We start from the raw sequence: 10,080 nt of genomic DNA on the forward strand, positions 1-10,080 counted from the left end.
ACACACACACACACACACACAGAATCTCTGGGGGAAAATGAAACTTGATTCTCTCTAGTTTTCCTCAAAGTTGCTTATACTAAGACAAAAATCAGGCATCTTATTCATCTCATGGGTCTCTTAAAATGAAAATAGCTGCATTATTTTGTATCACTTATATTTTCCCTTCCTATGAATTATTAATACATCAAGAACATAATGAAAATTTCATGGGAACAATAGAAAGTGTTTCTAGACTCACCAGTCAAAAACATATTTTACAAAATAGTGAGTTTCTAAATCTACTTGTTCATTTTACAATGTCAACCCAAGACAGAATAGTAAGGGAAAACCTTAGCTAATTCTAACTTTTTTTTAATGTCTGGAAGCTTTATAAACTAGCAGCTGTGGAGCACATGAGGAGTAAGATGCAACGAAGCCTTAGAGTATGTGTTCACATAATTATTGATTGAAAACAATCAAATTAAATGCTGATAATTTATGCTAAAATGATTTGTTTTATTATTGTCTGTGTAAATTTATGTGACAATGTCAAGTTTATTAGTTTAAAAGCAGTCAGAAACAATAAAATAATTATCAGTAAGAAAATAGAGAATTGATTTCAAACCAATTTTACTATTTACAAAGGACACTAAACTGACTATTTCTTTTAATACTTCTATTTATATATCTATGCCTGAACATGCAGAAGATTATATATGCTATAATATTTATATGCATGATTCCTTCTGAACAAATTAACTTAATTTTCAATTCATAATGCTCAAAGAGATGCCAAAGAAAATAAAGATACATAGAAGGTGTTATAATAGCTAAGGTCTAGTTTTAGTTTAGAAAGAGAAAATTTTCATGTGCATGCTTAGGATTTTGTGTCTCACATGGAAAGCATTTTCTCAGGGAAGCATTAAGGATGGGAGGAGGCAATCTATTATATGAAGGATAAAGTTCCTGCAGCAGAAATAATTGTCCCCAAGTGATTTGCACTCTACATCCTATGGACAGCATTTTATTTTATATATTGTACCAGACAAAGGTTATACAAATGTGTATGGGAGAGATGTGCATGCAAATAAAACATATTACAAATTTTTCTTTATGCCATAAATCTTCATCGAACATTTTTTAACAGCATGAGAGGTGTAGAAAGCATTATCTCCCGAGTTGTTTTCTCATAGTCCAATCTCGGGAGAGTATCTCTGAGTATCACTAAGTTATGTTTGTTTTTTTTTCTTACTTTATTACTTGACAATTTATATAGGTCTTTTTGCTTTCCTGAGTGGCACTTTTTCATCCCCTTAGGTCTGGTATTAAGAGTTCCTTCTTATAAAGCTCATGGAAGTTCTAAGCTATCACATCAACTGTCAAGTTACAAATTAAATGAATTACAGATTTCATTTTTCCATCCTTTTTCTATCATTAAGTAACAAAAGATTCCATTCATGTTTAACCTTCCCCAAATAATAATATGTTGCATTAACTCATCTCAATAAATATTTTTAGTTATAAATTAATCAAATGGCATGTTTCTGAAATGAATGCTTTTCCTACAGCATTGATTTGGCATGGTTGGAAAGCATCTGCTAGTGAATGCTACTCTCATTTCTCTTAAAGGCTGAAGAAAGCCAAGAACTATTTTTAACTTTGGTATAATTTTTGAATTACTGATTATACGCACCTTCCATTGTTGTTTGCTATTTATTTATTGAATGGTTCTCTCCATTGGTAGCTGGTAAAATACCTTCCCAGTCTACGACAGCTAGTCCTCAGTGTGGAAGTTTTCAGGACAGACCGAGCTAGGCATCTCTGTGTGCCTCGTTCAAAGGGCATGGTGTCTTTGTCAATCAGGACTTAATGTCAGCATTTTGGACGTCACTAAGCCCAACAACAATAGCCTGTATTATTTTTCAAATCTCTTAGGTAACCATATGGGTAACCAACAACTCTAAAAGGAAATTCCCATGTCTGAAATTGGGGTTTTTATTGAATTCTCTACAGCTATTGGGGATATCATTGCCAAAGTAATTGACTTAACTACATTTAAGCTATATATGTGTGTGTGCATACATGTATATATTATAACTAATTTTGAGTAAATTAAAAACAATATTCCTGTAGCCTTTGAAAGTGTCGTTTGTGTATATTTCCCCTCTTCCTTCCCTCTCCTTCTGTGTTGACGTTCCTCCTCTTCTCCTATGGCCCTCTGCTCTTTCTCTATTCATATTATCTGCATCTTGTACAGCACCAATTTTACTGACATTTGGAGTAAAGGCAGGGATGGAAATTAATAAAACAATAAGGCAAATGGAAGTTTTAATATTTTATCTGAACTGCAATTTTGTTCACTAAACTCTAATCAAAGTACATCCTAGGTCCTTTGGGGTTTGGTTCCAGAACCCTGGCTAGAGGTAGAGAAGAAATGATAAAGAACACATGAACACACACACATGCGCACACACACACACACACACACACACACACACACACACACACACACCTGCGGTGGAACTGAGATCAGATGGCGTTTATCAGGTACAGCTTGAGAGAGGGTTAGGCAGTCTAGGTCAGAGGTCTCTGTAGTTGAGCAGTCTCTGGCTATAAACGTCCAGGAAAGGGAAACCACAGTTGCTGGTCTTTGTTCACCTCTATCAGTTGTCTATAAGCACTCACTCCAAACCCTGAGAGAAGGATTGACATTTCTTCTCAGACTGGTCCATATGGGTAACTTTTTTTGCCTATTTCCCATGAGTCAATTGTTCTTTCAGTCTTTGGTAAGCCACACCACTGTCAGAATACACTTTCACTCAGGTCTTCTCTCAGGGAGGGCATCTCCTGCTCCCTGCAGGGAGATTTTAATATTTTTATTATTGTTTTTATTATTTATTATTATCATTATACTTATAAGGAAAATCTTTTAAAATATTTTGTATACATATTCAAATTTAAAATAACATTGCTCCAAACAAAAACATAGGCAACTATAAAATATTTTTTTTTTCATTTTCGACACACTGAAAACAAAACCTTGACTCTCCCCAGACTTTCATAGTGGAATGTATAATCTTCCTTACAACCTCCAACTACATATTTCTTCAAAAAATAAATCTGAAAGATTTAGTTACACTGCTCCTCTTGTTTATTTGTATGTAGTGTGTTTCGTTACTTACAACTTTTTAATAATAACGTATTAAAAGTAAAAGTTGTATTTGTAAATTAAATATAGAGATTTTATCAATCTATATTGCTGATGATAAAATTTTCTTAAAATCATTTTGAAATAATTGAGGCATGGGACAGATTTTCCAAAGATCGGGCAGTAAAGTCAGTGTGGTCACTCTTAAGAAGTTTACAATCTATTCATTTCCACTTCACAGGGAGATACATGTGTGCCTACCTTGAATCCTCTTGTAATTTAACCTTCCTGGCTCTGTGTGGATTTTGTTAGCAAATTGACTAGGTACAGATAGAGATAGGAACAGGAAGGGGTATGTGGGAGACTGGAGGGACAGAGTAAGGGAGGGGGTACTGGGAGAGACAACTGGAGTTGGGGGCCATTTGGGAGAGGGTCATGGAGAAACCTAGTGTAGTGAAAACTTCCTGGAATCTGCAAGTATGACCATAGTGAGTCTTCCTATAATGAGTGATATGGAGCCCAAACTGGCCATCTTCTATAACCAAGCACGGATCCTTGAAATGGAACTGCAACAGCAACCCAGTCACAAAGCCTATAATCTTTCCTACCTGTAAGAAGTGTTGAACTAACTGTGGCTCAGAACTTGTAGGAAAAGCCAATCCATGACTAGCATAATTTGTGCCCCATGCCACAAGAGGGAGCTCAATTTTTACAATGCCTGGATGGCCATGAACCAGAGTCAGGATAACCCAAAGACCCAGAATGTAACCAAACTTGACTGGGAAAAAAAAATTAATGAAAATGATTCCTAATGATATTCTGCTATACTCATAGATCGGTGCCTAGCCCAGTTGTCATAAGAGCAGTGTCGCAGTATCATCTCGCAACAAATAGGAGCAGCTGTACAGACCCACAACCAAACATTGGGCAGAGCTCATGGAATCCCATGGAAGGGGGACAGAAAGTTTGCAGAAGCCAAAAGAGTCAGGACCAGCAAGAGAACACAACCCACAGAATCAACTAAGCAGGGCTGACAGCGGCTCACAGAGACTGAAGAAACAAACACTTCTCTGTGTGGATCTGATGTGTATCCTCTGAGTTTATATTCCTCATGGTTGTATAGTTTTGCGTTCTCATGAAACTCAAGCTGTGGGAGTGGGGAGTGTCTCTGACACTTTTGCCTTGTCTTGGGATCCTTTTCCTCCCTCTGGGTTGCCTACTTCAGACTTGATATAAGGCTTTGTGCCTATTCTTATTGTTACTTCTTAGGCCATGCTCAGTGTATATCCCAGAGAGGCCTGGTCTTTTATTTGCAGGAAAATGGAGGAAAAGTAGGTCTTCATGAGAATGAAGATTGGAGGAGGGACTCAGAGGAGAGGAGGGAGGACAAACTATGGCCTGAATAAATAACTTATGAGAGAATAATTAAAGAATAACAGCAACAACAGAAAAGAAGTTTAGAATAAGAAAGAAACAGCATGAGAAATTTTAGCACTTTGGATTGTGACATCGAAAGTTGTGACTGCTCTTATTTGCACATCCACACAGTCACTCTGCAAAATCAAAATGAAGGCCATGCCATCACCTTGGCAGAAAAATAATGCTCTCCACTCAACTGTCTTCCTGAATGGAATGCTTACTCTCTAACCTTTACTCTTTCCAAACAAAATTGTAAAAAAATCAACAAAAATGCAATTTTCTAGCTTTAAAATAGCTGTGGGTAGAAAAAAAAACCAAGACTAGATTTTGAAAACACTGCACTTATAGGGTACAAGATATTTTAGATGCACCCAAGAGAAGACTGCTCTTGATTGATAATATCTCTCTGCCAAAAAAGCAAAAGCATCATCTTTAATAAGCAGGAAAATGCTTTAAAATAACTTGAAATACACACTAAACATATTCATTTTGTCAAGCATCCTCGCAATGAAAATTATTAGTTATCACAGAATTTTTCATTATCATTTCTTATTTAATAAAATATCTCTGGGTCAGGGTATATCTGGTGGGTAGAGGGCAAATCAGACCTACGTTCAATTTCTAGCACCTAAAATGTGAGCACTTTTTGTTGTTGTTTAATTAAGGAACTGTTCAGCTTTGCATTATTGTTGCTGTGACAAAACACTTCTTTCAAAAAACAAATTAGGAGAAGTGACGATTATTTGTTTGGCAATTAGAGATCTTAATCCATCATTGAGGGAAGTCAAGGCCAGACATCAAGTAAAAACCAAGGGGCAAAGCTGCTTTCTAATCCACACTATCACACTTGCTTAACTCTTTCGTACAGCCTAGGACCACCTGCCCAAGGAACTGTGACAGCCACAGTAGTCTGAGCCCTTTTAAACCAATTAGTAATCAAAACATTACCTACCAAACATGATCATAGACCTAGCAGATAAACCTGATACCAGTTGCTCTTCAGTTGAGGTTTTCTGTGTCTAGTTGGCATTTAAGATCAAACATGACCCTTCAATTTCATATATTGTTGGAGGGAGAGAGGCTGCTTGTTGGTTCCTGGCTGCTTAGCCCTGAAATAATTACACAGAAACTACATGATTTAAAACACTGTCTGGCCAATTACTTAAGTGTATTGCTAGCTAGCTCTTATATCTTGAATTAACCTATCTCCATTATTTTATATTTTATCACGAGACTCATGGCCTACCAGTAATGTTCCAGTGTCTGTCTCCAGCCAGGCTACATGGCTTTTCTCTGACTCCGTCTCCTTTCTCCCAGCATTCAGTTTAGTTTGCTCCACCTAGCTCTGTTCCCCTATAGCTCTGCTATAGGCCTGAAGCAGTTCCTTTATTAACCAATGATATTCATAGCATACAACGAGAATCCCACATCAATATATAATGTTAATGAATTATTGTACAAATCTGTTTAGAATAACAAGATACTATGCTTCAGATCTTCACTTGCGAATCATGCATGATAACTCAGACACAATGGTCAGGAAACCATCATGCATTTTGATGATCTGAATAATTTTTAAATTAACTTCATCCATACTGTATTTCTTACCTCCTCTTCCATTTTATATCCGGATACATGAAGAATTTGCTTATTTTTTTTAAGAGAGAAGCGCTTTACTAAAGCCATCATATTTTTATTAGAAAAAAGTTTTTTTATTATTAAATGACAACACCATAACTCTTCTGTAACATCAGACTTGTTACCATTTTAAAATGAAAATTTAAAATTAGATTTAATATTTTAATTTATATTTGTGCAAATGATAAATGTAATAGTTTCTAAATTGAGCAAGCTTATAAATTCTCAACTTATTTTTTAACATTTACAAAAACTTAAGGCAGATTCTTAATAAAGATAATGTCTTTTAATCTCCTGTATGGCCTTGATATAACCATAATGAAATCTACTTTATGAAGAATATCTAACATGTGCAGAAACCTGGATCATTCAAGGGGAGAGAATTGAATGAAGGATAAGCAGAATAATTTAAATTTTGAACATTTTATTTTCTGGAAGAATAATTCCCTAAATTATTTCAATTTTCTTGCAATATTAGCACTATTAATAAGCACACAGGTACTAGCAGCTTCACAAAATAAACAGGCCAAGGTAGGGTTTGATGATGATTTGAAAGTTAATCATACCTCTACTAGTGACAGATTTGTTTTAAATAGACTGGTGCTTCACCAGGTAGTGATGGTGATTTCAGAAAACATGCTGAATAAGAGGTAAGGGCACTGGAAGACAGCCAGAGCAAGAAGGAAATACATCCAATGCCTGTTATATAAGAGAACACATTAACTATACTCTGTTTGACTGTTTTCGGGAGAGGATTGTATAGGTCATAATTTATAAGGGTAAAAAGAAGAGATTAATGAACCCATGGAGGCTTAGTGGGAAAAGGACTTTGTTTTCAAGCTTGATGAACTGAGTTAGAAAGCCGATACCCACAAGGTAGAAGAGAACTGCCTCCTGCAAGCTGTTTTCCATTCACTATACATTCACAAAGACCAAAATTTACAGAAGGCAGAAATGGCTTCTGCACTGATTTGGAAAAAAAAAAAATGTCTTTTTTTTTATTTCTAGTCATATTGTCCTTGTCCCCATTTGTTCATCACTGGCGGAACTCTCAGGGAACTACAGTCTTCCCTCTGTCTAGTATTGTACCATTCCCCAAACTCCTAACTTATTAATTCAGGATGCAAAGCCTTATGTAACATATGTATTCAGGGCTCACACATAGACCTGACTGCCTCTTGCTTTTAAGTAGAGGATTACCTGCTTAAAAGCATGCTTGCACAAGAAGCAAACGTCAGGAAAGATGTGGGCCTACTAACTCTTTTATCTCTGCTTCTGATGGTCTTTCAGTGTGCCTTTTACTGAAAATTCATTATGATGATTGATTTCTTCCATATACACTCACTCACACACAGGCCCACACATGTATCATACATACACACACATGTAGTAACACACTTTCATCTGCATACACATACCACCAGTGATTGCACAGGCGCAAACATGTCAGTCTAGCAGATATAGGGGAAAGTTGAAAAAAAAAACCTTCCAATCAGTAAATGTTGCATAATTATGATGATGTGAAAATTATTAGTACATGTACTTCCTCTCAGGGTAAATTGAGTGGAAATAATATTAATAATGTGTCAGTATTCATCATCAATAATCTCCATTTTATACTTTCCCAGTAGCTAAAAGTTACTTTTATTCACTAAATTAAAGCCATTTAGGAGAAATAAGCTTGAGTTAACAAACAGACATCTCAAAAGTGCTATTCCTATTAAACACTTCACAGATGCTAACAGACTGGAGCCTAGGGGCATGCTGCAGGAAGTGGTTCCTGGCACCAGTCAGGCAGTGTTTGAACCATGACTCCAGCACATGTGGGCTAAGCACTTAACAATTACTTAACCTACTGTCATTTTTGTAAAAACAAAATAAATAGAATAAAATTAAAAAAAAAAAACAGCCTGTCAGATTAATTTTTTTTTGCATATTTAAGACTGCATGTGCAGTTTCCTTCCCCAGGAAGAGTATTTCTTATTTTCTATCTTGGAGACTTCTTAGAACATAAAGAACAAGAATGCATAGTTTATTCATTTTTCAACACTCAGTTCATTACTGGCACTTTATTTTAGAAGTTGGGTTTTTCCTAATTGCGTTCTAATAGGAATATATGCCCAAAATATTCTCTTTTCAGATTCCAAGTTTGGGGAAAATAAAAATCTCAAATTTGTCTTTTCTTTTTTTTTCACTTAACCTGGTGAGACAATTGGATTTTTAAGAAATGTAGGATTTAGGATAATATAAATGTAAAAAAGGCTGAGAATTACCAACAAAGTACTAAAAGAAGTAAAAATATAACCATATAAGAAAAGCAGACAGACTTCCCTTGGGGAGATAAATCAGGTCTACAAAATGCCCTTCAAATGTTTATGTAATTGTTCTCAACTACTGAGCATCATCTGAGTGTATACTTTTCCACTTCCCTCTAAGACACGGTTATTTTCACCTAAAAGACTTACATCTATAATCTTACCACACAAAATAAAATCATTCATTCTGTTTATCTCTCCCTGGGGGACTTTTAATATTGCTTTTAAAGGTGGCAATGTTCAACCTTCATCCAAATACAGACAACCATATTTGTCTCAAACATCATCATAAAAAGGTTTCCATGGATACAGAAAATTATTTTTCTGGAACTTTTTTTCAGACATCCATTACCACTAGAGAACTAGAAGATTGGGGCCAGTAGGAGATTTAGAATGCCTTTCCAGAACGCAGTGGCATCCTCTAACTTGTACGTTCTGTCTGCTTGATTGTGAAATGAGAAAGGCTGCTATCTGCTTCCTTTTGCAGTTGAGCTTTGGATTTTGGACATAGTCTTGAAACTTTCTCTGAATACTGCCATCTGTTCAGTTATAGCTTTATTTTAAGATATTTACAACTCTCAATTGCCTCGCTGAGAAAGTCTTTAAGAACATGATAAATTCAAAAGGCTTTTCTTCAGTGATTCTAAAGTGGTAATGTTTCACTCTGAAATCTATAATAACATTAAATCATATCCCAATGCTGTTCTCTCATATCCTTAATTCATCAATGCATGTAACTGCTATCATTCTCAACTAATTATCCATCTGCTTATTTCCATTCAGCTCCTCTTTTGCTTAAGTCTCAATTCATCAATTAATTGACCCACATCTTATTTTACTGAGATATTTAAAATCCTTGTAGATGCTTCTGCACTAATACATGTTAGGAGAGCTCATAAATGCAAGCCATTGTCCAAATATCAAGTGGTGTGCTGTGTTTAAGAGTCTATGTGGCGATAGTTGTAGCCTCAGTAAGTGAAAATTTCTAGTTGCTAAAGCTTGTTAGTTTGTGATATGAAAAAGTAGAACAAAATGAGTAAGTTCAGAGTTCATGACCTGTTATAGGAAAGTTTTCTTTATTAAGGTGTTACTTCAACAGATTGTGTGAAAATATTGTTAGAGAATTTGACAACATAGTTAAGGTTACTTCCTGGAAGAAGGGAGACTGGTGTGAGAGCTGAAGAGAGAGTAGGTCTTTTAAATAGGTGAAAAGGGATTTGGAAAGCTTTATCCTGGAAGGAGCAACAGGTACAAAAGTCCCAAAGATGAAAAGATAATTTTTTGTGTAATTTTGGTCTAGAGGGTGACACATGAATCACATTGTTCAGACGATATTCTTCCTATTAGAATTTTACCATTTTTTATCTAAACAAGATGATAATATAGCATTATTATTAATTTTTTTTTTGGTTTTTTGAGAGAGGGTTTCTCTGTAGATTTGAAACGTGTCCTGGAACTAGCTCTTGTAGACCAGATTGGTCTTGAACTCACAAAGTTCCACTTGCCTCTGCCTCCTGAGTGCTGAGATTAAAGGCCTGTGCCACGAAGCCCGGGTGCATTATTAAATTTTAAATACAT

Source organism: Microtus ochrogaster, unplaced genomic scaffold, assembly GCF_000317375.1.
Source record: "Microtus ochrogaster isolate Prairie Vole_2 unplaced genomic scaffold, MicOch1.0 UNK2, whole genome shotgun sequence".
Taxonomy (NCBI): Eukaryota; Metazoa; Chordata; class Mammalia; order Rodentia; family Cricetidae; genus Microtus; species Microtus ochrogaster.